At 50.4% G+C, this 16,224-nt stretch overlaps 1 protein-coding gene across 2 annotated transcripts in view; it reads right to left on the bottom strand.

Moving 5' to 3' along the window:
• The window catches only part of LOC144122029 (uncharacterized), a 112,051-nt gene extending 96,856 nt beyond the window's left edge, over positions 1 to 15,195 (bottom strand). The window contains exon 1 of one of the 2 annotated variants that reach the window (XM_077655541.1): positions 14,873 to 15,195. The gene's annotated coding sequence lies outside the window, so the exon portion shown is untranslated. The remainder of the gene's footprint in view (positions 1 to 14,872) is intronic. The other variant, XM_077655542.1, reaches the window with a different exon arrangement.
• Between the last annotated feature and the right edge of the window lie 1,029 nt (positions 15,196 to 16,224).

Consider the following 16,224-nt stretch of genomic DNA (forward strand, 5'->3'; position numbering starts at 1 on the left):
CTTATGTGAATAAGGACAATATTGAACAGGAGAGGGCTAAGCACCGCTCCCTGTGGTACGCCCCTCTCCACTGCGTGAAAGCGTGTTGGACTGTTTGGAGTGGTAATAAAAATTTGTCGTTCTTTTAAATAATGCCCAATTCACTTGTATAGCCTTCCTCCAAGGCCAAGACTGCCAAAGGCTGCGAGAATTGCATGGTGAAAGACGGAGTCAAAAGCGGCCTTGATGTCTAGAAAAACGGCTGTTGGGATGTACCCAGCATGAAGGTACTCCTCAATTGATGAGACGAGGGCGATGATATTGTCAGTCGCAGACCTGTTTTGACGGAACCCGTTCATTTCTTAGGGGAACTCATTTCGGCTTTCTAGGAACCAAGTTATGCGCTTGCAGATCATGCGCTCCATGAGCTTACCTACGCAGCTCAGTAGGGCAGTGGGCCGGAATGATGCGTAGCTTGTTGGCTGCTTACAGGGTTTCAAAACGGGCACGATTTTCGCCAGCTTCCATTCCGTGGGGACCTCACCAGCCATCCAGGAAGAATGGTAATACTCCAGGAGTCGAAGACGGGAGGTGTGGGGTAGCTTTGCAATGGCGTCATAGGTCACCTCATCATGACCCGGAGACGTGTGCCTGTTTGTCTCCGCGATAGCTGTGGATAGTTCTTCCATTGTGAAAGGCAGGTCTAACGCTGGCACTGCCGCCTTTGGGATGCCTGTTTGACCATCTGCGGAGAGTGTCGAATGCCCTGACCCTGCCGACAGCAGCTTGCAGTATTCTTCTGAGACTTCTTTTATAGATTTTTGTTCGTGAAGGGAGAGTGCAGCGAAGCGGTGGAGTTGTTGAAGTGGCGTGCGCATACCTCTAACTATCCGCCAAATATTGGTTACTGGTTTTCGCAGATCCAGCGTAGAACAAAAGTCACGCCACTTTTGCCGACTGAGTTTATCCATGTAGCGTCGAATGTGACGTTGTGCCCGTCGGCATGCACGTAGGTCATCGAGGCTTTTTGTGCGAGAGCTTTCCTTTCAGCTCGCCTGCGTATAGCGCAAAGCCTTTGGAATGTGCCATCATTTGAAGGTAGCTTATCATTTTTAGCTGTAAGTTGTGTACTCGCCCTCAGGCAATACGCAATTGTCGATGCTAATTCCTCATTGCGAGTTGCCGCAGTAACTCCTCTGATTACAGCGTCCTTGTATGCGTCCCAGTCTGTAGATTTTATAAGGAATTTCTTTGGGTCCCTCTGCGCATGGAAAGCCGATATGAGGATTGGGTAATGGTCGCTTCCACGTGTCTCCAAATCAGTGCACCAGCCAAAGTTGTGGGCGAATGAACTTGTGACAAATGTCACGTCGATGCTGCTGGTAGTCGTCGGGCCTCGGAGGTAGGTGATGCTGCCGTCATTTAATGGCTTAACTGAATGCTTGGAGAGAAGTTTTGCAAGCTTGGCACCTCGGGCACATGTATGTGAGCTGCCCCAAATTTCATTATGAGCATTGAAGTCTCCGCAAATAATATGCGGAGAGGGCGTCCTTGCTATCAAGTCTTCAAGTCTTAAAGCATCAAATGGCGTGCCTGGCTCAAGATATACTCCAATCAGAGTGTACTGTTGTCCGGCAATAACTGTGACAGCGCATACGTATTCATTGTCGCTGTGAGGCGGGACATCAACCGGTGAGGCCGGGATATCCTTGCGAAAGCCTATCAGCAATCTGCTGACGTTATCTGGTCGTTGTGAATAATGGAAATAGTATCCATTGAGTCGGAAAGTTTCCTCGACGCGTGATTCACAGATGACTGTGAAGGGGAAGCGGTACGCTCGCACGAGCTGTCGGAAATCTGAGAGTTTAGAGCGTAGCCCGCGAGCGTTCCACTGGAAAATGGTGCATGTACGAAAGATGTTGTGGATTGTCACCTGCGGTGAAGTTCTCGCTGTGGAAGCCATGATTACTGAAGTGCGGTATTACGCCCCTGCGGAGGAGCGTAGGAGACCGACACCAACGGCTCCATTGCAAGGACAGCTTCTACTTCTGGGAGTCTTCCTGACGAGGGGTTTGCACGGATAAGAGCCTTGATGGCTGCAAGCAGCATCGGAATCAGTAGGCATGTGACATCTTGTTCAGAGCTTCCGGTTTGCTGCCTGCCGCTGATCTTCTTGTCATGTTGTGGCGCCCTAGGGTCAGAGCAAGCGACGCTGTTTGTCGGGTCTTGTGTAGTGCGATGCAGTAGCTTTGATGAAGGAGAAGAACCAACGGACTTCCCACGCTTCTTTTTTACCGCATCTGCGTAGGTCTTGTCAGCTGCTCTGCCACGCTGTGTTGACTGATTCTCGGAAAGAGCTGCCGTAGTCGTGAAAACCACGTCGGGGTTAGGTGGTGGTTCATGGCGCTTAGGGGGTTTCCCTTGTGTTTGCTCTGCCGTGCGAGCAACTGTGGCTGCTTTCTTTTTATAACACCCTCCATAGGAAGCAGGGTGTGGGCCACCGCAGTTAGCGCATTTAGGTTGCGCTCTCGAAGTGCATTCTTTGTGCGAGTGGGGGCCAGCACACACTTTGCAGCGCACGGGGCCGTTACAGTGTCTTGATATGTGGCCATGCCTCTGACATTTATAGCACTGAGTTGCTGCTCCGACGTATTCAGTTACAGGGTAACTACAGAACCCCAGCGTTACTCGTTTTGGTAGCGGCGCATCTTTTGCGAATTCCAATATAACTGTGCGACGGCGTACCGCTTTTATCTTTCCACTATCCTCAGGAGTGTAGGCGATTAGCCTCCTTGCTGAGAGGACACCTTGGTCGCGTAGATATTCCTGCAGATCTTCGTCTGTGTAGGTGACAGGTACATCTTGTATTTTGCCATAGCTTGCCATGTAAGAGTATGGGACTCTGGCCTCTACAGCCACTCCAGCCAGCTTAGTTACCGTGAGCAGACGGTTGGCGGCGGGCAGCGTCGATACTGTAACCATCAGGCTCCCATCCTTGTGAATGCGATGGCTGAGGACTTTTTCTTGAGCCGATGCTACAACCGCCGAAGCCACAATGTTGGGGTTGGTTTTCCATAGGCTTCCTCCTTCCTCAGTGGGCCTGAAAACTACAGGAACACCGGTAGCTCTCTTTTTCTTGTACGATACAACTGTAAATGATGCTTGGTCCATGTCCTCTGGATGGTCGGTCAGAGGCTCGTTGCTGGCTTGGTCGTCTCGCAGTCTCTTGTTTGGCGGGGCCTGGTCTGTAGCCGCAACTACAGGGGCCGCTGGACCCGCCGCTGGCGCTGCTGCCATCAGTGCAGCATGGAGTTCAGCTGGCGGTGATGTTCCGTGTCGGCGTTGATACGGCGCACAGCGCCGAGGAGGTCGCTTGACGTGCTTTTGCCGGCGGCCAGCGACCCCCAGGTCGTCGCACGTCGAGGACACACGCCAAAAAGACTGGAAAACCTCTGAAGTGAGAAAATAAAGCCGAAAATTACGGACCGGTGTCAGACAGCCGGCCCACTAATCGCTGTCTTCTTCTTCCCACACAAACGCACATTTAATACACCCTACGTGAAACACACACTAGAACACAAAACTAACACACAACACAGAGACTATAAATACACACGACCCGGGCACACTGCTACTAGCGTCTACTATTATCGTTCTACTGATAGCGAACGGTGGTGGTGGTGAAAACTTTATAAAGTAGAGCAAGCCTTAATTGTTACATCCTAGTGATGGGATTGCTCTTGGATGCGTGTCGTGGCCGGAAGGTGATGCTTCTCAGCGACTTCCAAAGCCCAGTCCACTAGGTGCCGTTGGGCAGCCGGGTCAGAACTGGACACCGCAGCCTCCCATCGCTCGACGTCTGTGAGTTGCCAATCGGCTGGTGGAAGGGGCTCAGAGCAAGAATAAAGAATGTGTGCAAAATCCGCTTTCGGAGCGCCACAGAGGGTGCATACTGGCGTGAACAGTCCCGGAGAGGAGAGAGGAAGGTGCGGGATTGTAGCTGTCGCCACGTCACCTGCTGCAATTTAGTGAGAGACTTGTGCGGAGGGGGATACGTTAGCCGTTGCTCACGGTAGTGTAGAGTGATCTCGTGATACGCGACCATTCGATCTGGAGCGTCTTTCCGGGCGTCGGCGGCTCTTGCTCGGCTGACGAAACCTCGAGCTAAATAATGAGCCGCCTCGTTGCCTGGGTGGACGGCGTGGGCCGGTACCCAGAGAAGCTGAATAGGTCGGGTAGGGGCGGGAGACCGGCTTAGAAGCCGGAAAGCGGGTTCGGAGATGCGGCCTTTCGCAAAGTTACGGACCGCGGTCTTTGAGTCGCTGAAAATGTGGGTCGCCGATCTAGTAGCGATGGCTAAGGCTACGGCTGCCTCCTCCGCTTCCGCAGGAGTGGAGGCAATGACAGTGCCTGCCGTAATAGGGGTGTACGAATTGGACACTACCGCCAGGGCAAAGGCGGAAGAGGAGGTGTAAGACGCTGCATCGACGTAGACGCTCTACGGCTGTGCGCCATAGTGTTTGTGTAGGGCTGCAGCCCGAGCTGCACGACGAGCCGCGTGATGGTCTGAATACATGTTCTTGGGGAGGGGGTGAATGGTGATCAGGTCCCGTGTGCGGTGTGGGAGGGAGAAGGTGTGGGTATAATAGCCACGGGGGTGTAGGCCAATGGCGTCAAGAATGTGACGGCCGGCTAGGGTGGAGGAGAGCCGATCAAGTTGGGCAGATCGATGGGCCTCGGTGAGCTCGGCGAGGGTGTTGTGTACGCCCATCTTAAGAAGGCGTTCATTCGACGTTTGCTGGGGGAGGTTGAGGGCCGTCTTGTACGCCTGACGGATGAGGCAGTTGACTTTGTTCTTCTCTACTCGGGAGAGGAAGAGATAAGGCAGGGAGTATACTACCCGGCTAAGGACGAAAGCCTGGATCAGGCGGCGGAGGTCGTGTTCCCGCATGCCTCGGTGTTTGTTAGCGATTCGTCTGATGAGGCGAACGGTTTGTTGAACGGTAGCAGTGAGCTTGGTGATTGTGGCAGTGTTCTTGCCACTGTTCTGGAGAACCATTCCCAGGATGCGAACTTTGTCTACCTCTGGTATGCGGGTGGCATCAATGGTGACATCGATTCCAGGTGGAGGAGTTTGTCCAGTCTTCCCCGAGGGGGGCGAAGGACGAGAAGTTCCGATTTTGTAAGGAGAGCATGCAAGGCCGACCTGATGGGCATAGGAGGTCACCACATCTGCCCCCGCTTGTAGTGTCTCTTCAATGGTGCCGACATTACCCGTGGAGGTCCACAGGGTGATGTCGTCGGCATATAAAGAGTGCGAGAGGGCGGGAATGGCTGAAAGAGCCTTTGCCATGGGGATGAGAGTTATATTAAATAGAAGCGGGGAGAGTACCGATCCCTGAGGAGTACCTCGGCTACCGAGGGTGAAAACAGGGGAGGAGAGTGAGAGAAAGTGATTTCAGCTGTGCGGTGGCGGAGGAAGGCTATAAATACACACGACCCGGGCACACTGCTACCAGCCTCTACTTCTAGCGTTCTACTATTAGCGGACGGCGTTCGTGCTAACGGTTGGTTCGGTGTGGCTGCGGCGTTGTACGGATCCTGTAGGCGGCGTCGAGGCGGCATTCGATGTGCTTGGGCTGGCGTCGCTGGCGGCGTCGCTGGCTGCGTCGTACAAGCTTCCGGTCCAAGCGCCCGTGGAGGTGATGCCGGTGTTGTTGGCGTTGGGGGCACCACCCGGATGGGTGGCAACAGCGCTGGAGACACCCCTGGCCGTAGCAGGTGGTAGCGTCCTCGGTTGACTCCCCGGAACGGGCTCAGGCATGGCAGGAAGTCCACGATGCGATGCCGTAGAACTCGAGCTCACCGGAGCAGTAGCCGGCGTCGCTCTTTTCCAGCCAGTGTCCCTGACCCGCCGGAGCCTCCGCTTCTCTGCTGTCCCCCCCCCCCCCCTCCCCCCCCCCCCCCATGTCTCGCTTTCACTCGCCCTGTTATAGCCTCGGTGTTAGTCCACGTAAGCCTTGTCGTCGTCGTCTTCTCTTCTCCACCGATCATCTCTCTCCACCTCATCGAATGCTTCTCCACCAATCATCTCTCTCCCCCTCACCGAATGCCTCTTCCTCTTTATTCTTCGGTTAATCCACGTCGTCTTCTTCACACCTTTTTCCTTTAAAATTTAATTTAGGCTCCTTAATATATGTGACAATGGTGACGTGCAAGGAAGAGGACAAGCTGACAACAGCTGAGAAAACAATGAATGAATGAATGTGCCAATGGCCGGGTGAGCGGGTGAGAGACAATGAGCGCTCTATCCTTACATTGCGGTTTGCTCCGACCTTCTAGATAAATGTTCTTACCCTAGGGAAGGAGGGCCTCTTTTAGGCCTTAGTGAGGTAACAAGGAACCGATCTTGTCAGCTAGCAGGTCAGAAGCTTCTCTTGAAAGTTGAACATTTTAGAAAAGCAGAGGTCATCTTATTCTCTCTTCTATTTTCAGCCTCAGTAAATATGCCTGCCGCGAAACGTGGAAACGTGCGAACGTCTAAAACTTTGCATGGGTGATAAAGAAGGCACTACTTCTGTGTTTATGCGATATATCTCGAAAATTGCTGATTTTCGTGTCTTAGTAACACGGCTGTTTCTTCCCTCGGTTTTTGCTGCTGTTCTTTGCAGGGAGTCATTGTGACCATTGCTCTTTAATAAATGTTTACCATGTGAAACGAAAAAAAAATTGCTACTGATGATCCGCGCCTTCGCCTACTTCCCTCAGTCACCCTCACTTTCTCGCCCAGCATTCCATACCATGACTTCCTTTCCAGTGTCTGTACTTACAGCGAAGCCCAAGGTGGCTGCAGTTTCACTTCGAAGGTGCACCGCAGTAGTAAATGCGTGTGACTGTGCACCGATATAGTGGCCTTGACGCGACAAAAAATGTCTGTTTCACCTCCCCTTCGTTCCAGCGATGTTCCACTCCACGCGTGTCGCGGCAGCTGCTGCATTTCGCCGGCCATGAAGCCTTGCCGAGAGGCGCACAACTCAACGAGCACTCGAGGACGTGGCGGAAGCCGGCTTGCCCTAAAGCCTTCTGTCTCATGACGTCACATTACACCCGCACCTACAGAGACACGTATGGAGCCCAGCAGAGTGAATACGATTACAGCCAGTGTTTTGTTAACCTCTCCAGGCCCAACCGCAGATCCCTGCTCGACTTTTGCTTCTATAAAGACGGGAGTGACAGTCGAACTATAAACGGCGTACAACTGTCCTGTTGTGTACAATACTGACTCGCCCTGATGTTGAGCTCGAGGTCGCAAGTTAACTTCGAAATTGCGATGGTGGCATTTACATTCAGCCGAAAAATAACCAGGAACAAATTTAACGAAATACCTTTAGAGCGAAGGGCCCAGTCCAGGTGTCTGTTTACAAAGCGTTCTGTGTTATTTGCGTGCCCATGACTTGTTCCTCAACATTCATTCTATTCAGTACACACAAAATGATGAGCGTGTTACTTATGGAACATCAGCAGCATTTCTCATGCGTCTGACGAATTACTAGGCGCGACAAGGCGTACGCTCAAACCGGAAAAAAAAAAGTATCATAACAGGCATGGCCGGTCTGGAGCGGACGCGGGCGCACCAGACCGGCTGTGTGACAGATAACCAGAGGAAGCCAGCTTGAGCACCCCTAGATCGCTATCTCCCGATTTGTAGCGGCGATCATCAATTGCAAACCTGCACCATCACTCATTTTAGGCCCTTGTGGCCCACTATAATGCCAAACTGTACCGTGCCCATCGGTAAATATGAGTTATGCTCGAGAAACGTTATATTTGCTTCATAGGCATCATCATCAGCAGCCTGACTACGCCCACTGAAGTGCAAAGGCACCTCCCATATGCCTCTCCAATTAACCCTGTCGTTTGCCAGCTGCTGCCACCTTATCACCGCAAACTTCCCAAGATCATGCGGACACCCAACTTTATGCCTCCCCCTGCTACGCTTGCCTTCCCTTGGATTATGTGCCAGCACTCAAAGACGTAGGAATACGGCCGAAATAGACAAACTGCACTCGTTTCTTCCTTCTATTGTTTTAACTCTAAGCAGGTCTTGACTGCACGTTGTTCGTCTCAAACTAACCGCAGGCATTTTAATCTCATCACTTTAAAAACAAAACGGGCACACGCCGCTTAGAGCAATGATTCATGCCCACTGAGGCGGCGATATGGTATGAATCTGATTTCTCGCGTGATTTCCGCGTCTTCTCGATCCCTGCGCTGAAAACCTTTTTTAATGAACGCAACACACCCCTCACACGAGGCTTCACACTTGCTCACCCGTCAGTAGTGCAAGCGATTTCACAACTTCCGAGAGGTGTACGGGCAAAACGGGCATCCAGAACATTATCGACGCGCAGGGCAGGCTTTCCTGCATCCGATGGCAATTCCCTGCTGAAGGCCTGACGCCCCGACTACCATTCGTGGTTTTCTCTTTCGTGACGAAGGCTTCGCAATACGTGTCGCATTTTACCTCGGCAACAAAGGGTGTATAGCAGAACGAGGCACGATTTGCGCAATACGAGAGCGGCTCGAAGCACAATGCGAGGTTTCCTCTTTGGTGCGTATATATTTTTCCTTTTTTTGTGTGTGCGTGTCTCAACCTGAGCACGCTGCTTCGAGGCCTATCGTAAGAGCTGCGCGCTGTCCCTCAGCAAATGGCATGCGCGCGAGGTAACCACACCCCCGTGATACCGTCGCTCGAGTGGCAGCAGTGCTTCCGTCTCGGCGTCGGACTTGCGTGCGTCCTCGTCGTCGCGGGCAGCCTCAGAATGAAATGGCTGCCGCGTTTCCTCAAACCTCCAGGCCACTTCTTCTCGGCTTGCGAGAGGTATTTATCCTGTCCTCCCTCGTCTGTGGGAGGCGTTTATCCTATCCGGGGAAAACCTCGCGCACTCGGGAACGCTGCTGCGGGTGTAGTTACGAAACGCGTTTATCCCGCCATGCGAACGTTGGCTCAAGCGAGCCTCAAAATAGGCTTTGAGTTTAAAGTCGTCTGCGTGCCTCAGTTTCCCGTCGCCTGCTCCGGCGGTGTTTTAGGAACGCCTGCCATGGAGACCGTCGTGCATATATAGTATGTATACACGCTATAGCATACGCAGCTATATAAGTGCACACACGCGCGGCTCTCTTGCAGCGGCCACTCGACTTGGGAAATTACGCGCAGAGCACGCGAGATTATCCACTTCGTGTTATTTTTTCCCCCTCTTCTTCTTCTTATGCCCCTGGAGGGTGGCACATTTTGCATTTTGAGTGCCAGCGGCTGGAGACGTGGAAACGCGTCCAGGCGTGCTAAAGACGTATACCCGGTCGTGCAGCAGCAAAGAATGCAAAAACAACGCGTCCACCTGTAAACGAGTTGGAACGTCGGTCGACAGACATTCCAACTCGTTTACAGGTGCAAGCGTTGTTTTTAATTCCTTTTCATTCATTGCTTCTTTCTCTTTGACGTGCGGAGACGGTCAAGTAGGTGATTAAGATCAACGAGTACTTAATACGTCTCATTGGTGTATATATATATATATATATATATATATATATATATATATATATATATATATATATATATATATATATATATATATATATATATATATATATATATATATATATGTATATATATATATATATATATATATATATATATATATATATATATATATATATATATATATATATATATATATATATATATATATATATATATGCTAATGAGACGTATTAAGTACTCGTTGATCTTAATCACCTACTTGACACACACACACACACACACACACACACACACACACACACACACACATATATATATATATATATATATATATATATATATATATATATATATATATATATATATATTATATATATATATATATATAGACACGCATGAGGAATGCTGCTCAGCGGGAGGGAGGGGCTGGGCCAGATCAAACCGGATCTCCTCGGGTTTGCGAGCGAGTGCGGAGACCGCGCGCAGTGCCCTCGTGGATTTAACTTCCTTTTTTTTCTGCTGAAACGCCTGACAACCAGGCTGAAGTGCGAGAGACGCTTCAGACCTTGTACATACAGCCCTGACAGGTGGGCAGTGCAAGGAACGAATACCCTGAAATCCAGGGTACTCACAACCGTCGGTTAACTCCGAAGCGGCACAGCACTGATTTGATCTGCATGCAGCTGTGTCAGTGGTTCTGCGAAGGACGAGGCGCATGATGTAGCTGAAGGACCGTAGGAGAAGGTTCCGAAGGCCACTGCTTGGCAACTCGCGGTCTCAATGATTCGCGGTTCCAAACTCAAACTGCACTCCAAACACGATTACGCCTGTATGTAGTAAAAAGAGAGCAAACTGTCCTCCAGCGTAACAGCTTACTCCCTTTTTTACTCCCTTCTGTTTAGAGTGTAATGCAAAAACTGTGGAATTTTTAACCATTTGGAGATTTAAAGGATATGAACGCCCAAGAGGTTGCGCGTACTGAGGCAAGAAAGTAGGACAAGTAACGCCGACGAATATCATAGCACCTCTCTCAAGCTATGCTGTTCCTGTAGTGAAGCAATGTGATGAGTCGAAAGCAACCCGTATAGAGAGTGTTGCCTCCACAACAGGTTCGTATTCGGCCCGTAACGGTTGGGCAGCGCATAGCGCTCACTCATTCAGTACGGCTGGCTGAGGAGAGACGTATCCACGGACGCACTCGGGACCAAAGCACCGAGGTCCAAATTGCCCTCGGCTTCTATCAGCGTGCTCCAGCTGGTGGGCCGCACAGTCACAGGCAGGGAACCACGACTACGCTGCACGGACGAACGCGATGACCACGTGTGCATCCACTTCTCCACCACCATCGAGGACGTTTCTCGACGGCGTGGAAAGTTGACCCCGAGAACCACTGTCCACCGGTCTTATTTCGATAATTAGAACTACAGCAATGCAGACACCAGACATACCCGAGCGGGCGCTGATGACGTTCACTGGCCATGGTTAGCGGCCAGTGAACTTCGCCAACCACTATTCCTGGCCAGACGGTGTGCCGTCAAACTATTGACTACATCAAACGATCGCTATTTCGTCAAATTCTTGCGTTTTCATGTAAAGCGTACGGTGCAGCCTGCCAACTGACTCGACCGTGCGGGCGGCATCTCAACTTCATCGCCGTCGTGAAAATTGACAGCAGGTGATTTCCCATCATCCCGCACTGACTAACATTTTACAGCTCAGTAACTCAAAATGACTGAGAGACACGCCACTGCGCGCATGCGCAGAACAGGAGGCCTATGAAGCAGAGCGAGCTGCAGAGTTATGCAACAAAGCGCAGCCCGCGAGGAGTTTTTAATTACCTTCTGGCAAAAGTGCAGGGCGCCAGCCGTGCCTTCGGAGCGGTTCATTAATTGCCCGTATTTACAGTATACGCCAGTGCTGACGGAGTCGCCTCCCGTTCCCTCGGTGCCAAGTGGCTCCGACTGTTGGCACTGGCGTGGCACATTAAGAAACGACGCGCGCCCTGTTGGCGCGTGCCCGTGCATGCGACGGGCCCAGCTCTGCTCGCCTCCGTTGGTATGCGGACAACACGCGCGTCCACAGCCGGAGATTTACGGCACTTGCAGACGCAGCAGCAAGGTGCACGTATGAACGGAGCAAGTTTACGCGTCAAGTCCGCTTCTTCGTCTCACTTATAACTTCCATTCGTACACAGCAGCAAGGCGCACGTATGAACGGAGCAAGTTTACGCGTCAAGTCCGCTTCTTCGTCTCACTTATAACTTCCATTCGTACACCATGCCGCCTGTTTAATTCTGTCGTCCAACTACTTCACGGTTGTGCTAACGCTTTCAATAAGTCTTTTTTCCCAACTGCTCCTGAGGAGTGGGACCTGCTGCCTTAACCACTCGCTAATGAGCGTGACACTTTGAGGTTTAGGGCGGTGTTGGTGAGCCATCTTCTAGAATGACCAGTTGTTTGCTTCGTTTTTTATTGATGTTGATTTATTATTTATATTGATCTTTTGATCTGTACCCATTTGTAGTCGCCCCAACACAGTGTTTGCTTCGTTTTATGTTTATATAAATTCGTTTTTATATCGATCTTATGTACTGTATTCATGTTGTATTCGCACCCCTCCCCCCATGTAGTGCCCCGACAGGAGCCCTTAAGGGTTATTAATGATGATTATGATGAATAGCTAAGGCGTAGTAAGAGTAATGAAGGGTTTAACAGCGTTCGCGGTTTCTCTAGCGTGCCCAAGAATAGCTAGAGTGTTAGATAATGGAGTAGGGAGTGAAAAAAAATAATTATTGCGTCACTTGAAAACCAAAGTACTCCAGGACGGGTACAAAATTTTCGACAGGTTCAGTCAGTGTCCACTGCTTGTCAGCCTCGTCTGTGCGTTTCCTTATCTTCATAACATTTTCCCTACTAAGTTGAAACAAATATGCACAAAACAAATCTAAAAAAAGGATGTTGTCACTGTTTTTCCACACCCATACTTACAGTCACTAAACAGCCGTTCTTTTGTAATCTCAAGATTGAATACGGTCATCTCGTTTCGCATCAAAACAGCTGGACTCCGCATGAAATGAAGCCGTGCGGAAGAATTTAGGATGCATTCCAAGTCGGAATTTTGTGTCGGTGACCTGACAGGCTATACTTAGGGTCCCCATCAAAGACAGCTCATTTCTTGACCCAACGATCGAAAATACTAGGCGTGAAAGTGCTAACAACTCCGTAGCTTTTGGAAAAATTACAAAGTCCCGCGCAGCGATGCGAGCAAGCCTAGAAGTGGTCTGGAAAATAATGATACCGTGCATCAGTTTAATAAATAGACTGAACAGAAAAAAAGTACGAGCAGCAATTAAGCTGACAAAAAGACTGATTCATCTGGCGTTCAAATCTACTGCTGGCCCTGCTTTTTACCAACGAGGCTTTAATGACCTCCACATGGATGTGAAATAATGTGGACTGAATTCAAAGTGTAAAATGTCGTTTTTCACAATGAAGACCAGTCTTTTCAGAAGCTCCCAATTACAATTTAGGTAGCAGTTCTGCCGTCATAGGCGTTTTATTTTTTCCCGCCTGGACAAGCGGCTTTTGAGAAATTCCCTGTAAAAACTTCCAGAAAAACTAACGTCCCACTATGGAGTTTCAGTACAGAAACCTGTAGTACCAGATCACTGGACTCAACGGCGCTGTGTAGACTAAAAACGCATGTCTGCGGAAGCCATTCGAGTGTACTGCCAAAGAGAAATAAATGTGGTCTCTTATTATTAGTTCAGTAAGCGTCCAGAGCAGTTTCACGATGTAGGTCTGAACACAACTGTGTATATCTTGGCCGAACTGCAAAGTTAGATGCCACAAAGACCACTACGTGCCGTTACCATATTGTCCCGCGAAAGGCGCCTGCTCAAAATCTTTCGGGGAAATGACGCTGCGGAAAACACGGGAGTGAGAAAACAGTCAGGAATTACCTCTCGAGCAATTTAAAGCGCACTTTTTAGGGCGAAGAAATGAAAATGATCAAACTAATTTTTGCAACTGTTGCAACCCGGCATTGCTCCAAACTGGAAACTCACTACTGCAAGGAGTGTGGTAGGAAAGTTAGCAGCGAACGGAACAAAAGAAAAAAAAGAACCTCTAGGAAATTTGCCGGGAGCATGCAGTTAAATTTATCTAAACGTCCAAAAGACACATTCCAACAGCACTGTCAGAGATTGCCGAAACGCGAGGAGGCATCCGCGCACAGCGCATTTGCAATTACAGCCAAGTTTGCGGCATGTGTGCACGACCACCACCAAGTCCGCTACTGGGCAATGAAATCAACAGCCAAGGCACGGCAAAGTAAAATTATTGTGGTGGTTGGAAAAAGAATATGCAAAAAGCAGATTCTCCGGCGCGATCTGGCAAATATAACAAAGCGCGAAAGTAGCGCACACACAAAACAATTGCGAAGACGTCGGCTGACTGCAATCGCAGACCGGGAAGGCAGCCGTGAGTATGGTTCACGGGACTGGCGGCAGCTTATTGCTATCGCACCAGAGCTCCAAGCGCAGTTATGTGCGGCAATGGGAAGCACGAGACGGGATCGATGCCCGTAAGGCTGCGCAAAGCCAGGTTGGCGACGTCGCCGATTGTCCCGAGACGTTACGGTGACCGGTCCTGGCGGCGTCTGTCTGTGGTGTCATCTTTGGAAACAAGATCACTGCGTCGGTCTTGTTTGATTTCGAACTTCTGGCGGCGGCATTTGTTCCTTCAATCAGGCGAATATGAAATGACAACGGTGACAACGAAAAGGAAGCAAAAAAATTGCTCTCGTCTAGCCCAATTTCAAGCTACGGCTATGCGATGCAAACTAACATGTCATGTTGAGCCAGCTCGGGACTTTACGGCTGTCCTTCGGAGCGAGGTTCGGGGTTGGCATCCAGACAACATCGGTCGGCGATGACGGGCAGAAAGCGCCAGCTGTCATTTCGTCGACTTCACTAAGTATGGCGCTGTGATAAGTCTAGCACATCATCGAAATAATAGGGAACGTTTGAATATTTTGTTATGAAGTAACGGATACTAGTATGCGTGTAGCGTCAAAAATAATTTTAAAAAGTTATCGCCACCGTCCATGATGTATTTCTTTTTCCCCTCACCTGCACTGAGCGATCGCAACTAAGGCATTCGTGTCAACGTGCGCTTTCATTCAAAAAGCGCTGCTACGTGTCCTGTGTGAGCCTATATCTCGACCAAAGGAGCAAGAAACGCAACTGTTATACTCCGAACGGTCGCTCCATTTACACGCTCGATTTTTTCACACCGCGTAACGGACTAGCTTGAAAGGTGTCGTCCACACGCCACCCAACACTCTACTCACCCGTAATCCGAGCACTGTCCTTGAAAATCCTGGTCACTTGGACGGGGTGAAAATCCAGGCTGGCGGGTTAAATCACACACCACCACCACCAACAGCAGCAGCCGCTGTCTCCCGTCGACTACGTAATCCGGAGCGCTGCCCGTGAGGAACGGCGGAGCGGTCTCCCGAACGGCTTCGCTGCCACACACCGAGTGCTTGGGATCCCGCTGGGCCGCCGCGCGGAGGAGACGAGCGGGCCCTCCCCCTCGGAGACCCTCTCCCAGCCGGCCGCACACCTGTTCGCTTCGGGAGGGCGAGACTGGCGCGTAACGGCCCAGCACTGCCAAGCGGGATGATCGCGTCGAGCTGACCCCCGTCGCCGCAAGGTGGCGCTGCGGCCGAGCGCTGCGCCACCTTGAATGGTGAAGCCGCAAAAGTAGCGGCAAGATTAGCGGAGGGAGTTGACGATTTAAGGGCGATAGCACAGCAAGTCCAGATCGTGGTGTGCACAGTGCCGGAAGTGCAAGGGCGGAACGGAGAAATTGCCAAGGACGTGGTGGCTGTTAATCGGGAGATATGGAAGTTAAGCCAGGAGAAAGGCTTTGAAGTGGCAGTCATAAACAGGGAAGTGCATAGAGCAGGCTTTGGCGGAGGCTTTACACGAGATGGCAACCACTTTAATAGAAGGCTAGGAGCCGAGATCGGGTGGCGCCTGGCAGGCCGGGCAGTAGCTTTTTTAGGGGGTCCACTGCGGCTCAGGGCATAGGGGTAGGTAGAAGCAAAGTAGAAAGTGCAGCAATGAAGGCTGACGCCAATAAAATGGCCACTAGGAGGTCCAGAAAGAAAACTAAAAAAAAGAAATTTAACACTAGGATCAGGTACATAAACATGCAAGGCGGTCGAAAGAGAGCAAAGTGGTTAGAGATAAAACAGCAGTTGAAGGACGAAGAAGTAGGTGTATACGCGTTATGTGAGACACATCTCAGGGATCTAGAAGACCCACCACATATTGATGGCTACGTCTGGGAAGGGAGCAACAGAACAACAACGGACAGGAAGGGAGGAGGAGTAGGTATGCTGATACATCAAGGAACAAATTGGCAAAGAATAAAGTCAACTTGCAAAGAACATGTCTGGGTATCGGGTGCAATTGCCGGTAAAAGGACATGGCTAGGAGTAGTTTATTTAGGCACAGGGGACAAATGCAGGCAAGATAACACGGATCTAGTTAAGTGTCTCAATGAAGATATAAAGCAGTTTGCAGAAGGCGCCAATATTATTCTGTTGCGGGACATGAATGGCCACATCGAGGATTTGGATGGATGCACAGATTGTAACGGGAAATTGATGCTAGACTTCTGTGAGCGACACAA

The sequence above is a fragment of the Amblyomma americanum genome, chromosome 2, assembly GCF_052857255.1.
Source record: "Amblyomma americanum isolate KBUSLIRL-KWMA chromosome 2, ASM5285725v1, whole genome shotgun sequence".
Classification (NCBI taxonomy): Eukaryota; Metazoa; Arthropoda; class Arachnida; order Ixodida; family Ixodidae; genus Amblyomma; species Amblyomma americanum.